Genomic DNA, 3,836 nt, shown 5'->3' with positions numbered 1-3,836 from the left:
CTTGGAGGGAGCCACCCCAAGTCAATCTCACTGTAGGCTAGACACCGTTCGTTTGTCGTGCATGATTCTCACTATCTCTGTGACCCTGGGTGACTTACTTTACCTCTATATGCCTCAGTTTCTTCATTTATAAAACAGGAACAATAGAATGCCTAACTCATAAAGTTGTTGGAAGAATGGGAAGAGATACTATGCATAAAAGGTTTAGAACAGAGCCTGGCACATATTAACTACTCAGTGTTGTTGCAGATTTAAGTTGTTATGATTGCCTTTTCATATTATTTTATAAAAAGTGCAAGGGCCCTGAGGATCAGTGAGGTGACATGACTTGCTTATCCTCAGAGATGGTAAGTTATGAAGACTTGATCCCAGGACCCTGTGTCTCCAAAACTGGGCCTTTCCCCCAACACCCCTCCTGCCAGTGTTGGTTACCTCCAGTTGTGTAGACACAGCAGCAGCAACTGCTGAATTGAGCAGGTCTCAGCTTCTTTGTTCCCCTCCCCCTCTCTTCTAGAGTTTCTATATTTAAATCCAAGTGAAAACAGTGCAGGGCCCGGAGAACAGGATGGACTTGATCCTGTTAATAAGTCTCTCCAGAGGCCTTGGCCAGCAGAAGGGCAGCTGGAGGGTCACGGAGGAGGGCAGATGCTGGCTGGGAGGCAAGGGTGTGATGATGGTGATGGTGATGTGTGTGTGTGTGTGTGTCCTTCAAGAGAAGCTGTGTGCATTCTGGAAGCTTTTTATTACCAACAGATAGCTCCCAGTTCTGCTTTCTTTCCCCCCAGCCCCTCCTCAGCCCGAAATCTATCGAGCTGTGTTGGAGGCAAAGGATATTTTCAGCCCTGCTGGGACCCTTAGGGAAATGGCTACCATGGAAAAGAGCCAGGGGGCTATGTAGGACTTTGAACTCTTCCCCTTGCATCTGCCCCTCCATCCTCCCAAGTGCTACTGCCCAGCAGGCAGTTACCACTTCACAAACTCAGAGAGCAGGTCTGCTTCAAGGCTGGCATTGACCTAAACAACCTCCTCCTTGTTTTTTTGTAAATAGTAATTTCGTATCTTTGGAATTCAATTTATAGCTGTAACCAACTCTTCCCTTCTCCTCCCCTCTCCTCCCTCCCCCGCCAGCACTGGGTTTGGTGTTCTACTGGACATGCTGCAGAAGACCAGCAGAGGTAATAATGAATCTGTGCAGGTTGAGCATGCTCACATCTGTTGTCTAGTTTGAGCCTCCTGACAACCTCTGTGAGGGAAGTGTGCCAGATGAAGAGGCAACTGAGCCTCAGAGTGATGAAATTATCTACCCCAAGCCATGTAAGCATGGGCAGAGAGCAGTGCAGCCAGGGTGCGAAGCCAGACCTCTGGCTCCAAAGCCAGAATTCTTAATCCTATGTCATGCTTCTCCTCAAGCAAGCGATGCTAAAGTGCTGGCCTGGTGGCTTTACAGTCAGTTCTTACTGTTCTATAGTCTGCATCAAAACAAGCTTTAACACATGGTTTCATGAAGGAGCGATGGCCCTTCAGCCCAGATCAGAACCTTGGGTTACTCTTGAGCTATCCTCTGGCCCCTCCAGAAGCACCATCGCCACTTGCTGAGTACTTAACATACACCATTTAGACCTCATCGTGGCAGGGATATTACTACTGCCCTTTAGAGTTAAGATTCTGTGGGAGATTACACAGCTAGTAAGGGGCAGTTGTAAAATACACACTTGAGCTCCTCTAGATCTATAGGTTACTTCAAAAGGGTTGTCTGTCTCTTCCTGCTGTGACAAACTGCGTCACACCCTTTAATGCCCCTGAGGGTATAGAGCTGTAATCAAGAGCCTGAGAAAGCATCAGGACATGTTTTTGTTGCTACGATTAACACCTACCATCAACTAAAATTGTCCTTGGCTTATTGTGATGGAAATCTGAACACAGTGGCTTAACTAGATCAATGTTGTTTGTTTATTTATTTATTTTAGTGAAGTGAACTTGAGCTTGTGCAACTGCTCCAATAGTGGAGGAACTTGGCTCTTTCTAGCCTCCTGCTTTGACATTATAAACATAAGTCTTTTGTCATTAAGGCAGCAAGATGGTTACCTTATCTTCATGCATTAAGTCTGTATTCAGGGTAGGAAGAAGGATGAAGGATTAAAAACCACAGGGCAGTGGAGTCTATCTCTTTCCATCAGGGTAACAACAGCTTTCTGCAAACTCCACTCAGTAGACTGGTTTATATCTGATTGGTTGAAAATGGTCACATGGCTTCCCTTGGCTGTAAGGAAATCTGGGATGTGAGTAGAGATGTTCTTGATTTACTGTGCTTCAACTTATGATTGTTTCTGACCTTCTGATGGTACGAAAGCAATATGTATTTAGTATTTCAAATTCTGAACTAGATCTTTTTCTAGGCTAGTTATGTGTGGTATAATATTTGCTCATGACATATTATGGCTAGTGACAGCAAGCCACAGCTCCCAGTAGCCAGGCCATCACAAGGGTAAATAGTTGGTGCTTTACAGTGTGCTGTGTTGCTAAGCAAAAATGTCCAATGGGTTAGATTTATTAAATGTATTATTTTGAACTTATAATAGACTTGAAGGTATATAACCTCATTGTAAGTAGAGGAAAATCTGTATTTTTAAATAGCTATATGGTCTCCTGAGGTAGAATCGGTGCTCCGTTAACATAATAAAGAGAGGAGGGTGGATAAGGGACAGGAGCTAGCAGTGTTTGGCACCAATTTGCATTGGACTGTGCAGTAATGACCCCAATAATCCCTCACATTGATCCAGGTTTTTAATTTTCAAAAATACTTTCATGTGCTTTATCCCTTTTAATCTCCATGACAACCTTCTAAGCAGGGCAGGTATGATTACCTAGGAGTTATGCAGGTCTGGCACCATATTTCCCATTTTACAAAAGAGAAAACTGAGGCTCAAACTTACTTAGAGTCATAGAACAAGTAAATGGTAAAATCTGAAATGGAGATTAGTTTCCTGAGATATACTGTGGCTTAGACAAGTCACTTACTCTTTCTGCTTATTATTGCACCTGTTTAAGAGCAATAATGGTCCTACTAACCTCATAAAGTCATGTGAGGACTCAGTGACTCCAAGTGTTTGGACTGCTCAAGTTCTTAGTAAAGATGAGAATGAACGGCTATTGAATAATAAACTCAACTACATTTTCCTGATCATCTCCAAAGCAAATTGGTTCCTTTTGTCCAACCAACCATTTCTTATTAACCTTGAGTATAGAATTCATCCAACTATTCATACACTTTCCCAATGCACAAAGGATACGTATTTCTCATTAAACTGAGAGGCCCTTGAGGTCATGTTTTGGAAGGATATGTTTCTTAGGGTTCATGTTTCACTATGGGACTTTCATTTCATTTCTTAGGAAGAGGCATATTTGAGCAATACTTTTGACCTAACCTATACCTCTCACTCCACTTTTAGGAATGAAAACTCCTTGCCTTACTTGCTTCTTTCTTTTCTAGTTTGATAATATGGACAAGTGTCTCCATTGGGTAGAGTTAATATGTTATAAACCATTCTTTTGTGTGTGAGGCAGGTGCCTTCTCCACGCAGTTGGTTGAGCAAGTATTCCACAGACTCTTTCCTAAGCCTGATCACAAAGGCTGTCCTTGGTAGAAGAGGCAGGAGGTGATGTTGGGGGCTATGCCATGCGGACTTGCCAAGATGGTGCCTAGCAGCCAGCCAGAAGTTGTTTTGGTCACATCGGCAGTGAGGAGGTTGATTAACATAAGCACACCCAGGTGATTTATCATTGGCTGTATTCAATTAAGTCCACACACACAACATGTGCACAAGTGTTCCCAAGTG

Source organism: Sciurus vulgaris (genome assembly GCF_902686455.1).
Source record: "Sciurus vulgaris genome assembly, chromosome: 1".
Lineage (NCBI taxonomy): Eukaryota > Metazoa > Chordata > Mammalia > Rodentia > Sciuridae > Sciurus > Sciurus vulgaris.
The sequence above is the reverse complement of the archived record's forward strand: the minus strand, read 5'-3'. Positions refer to the sequence as shown.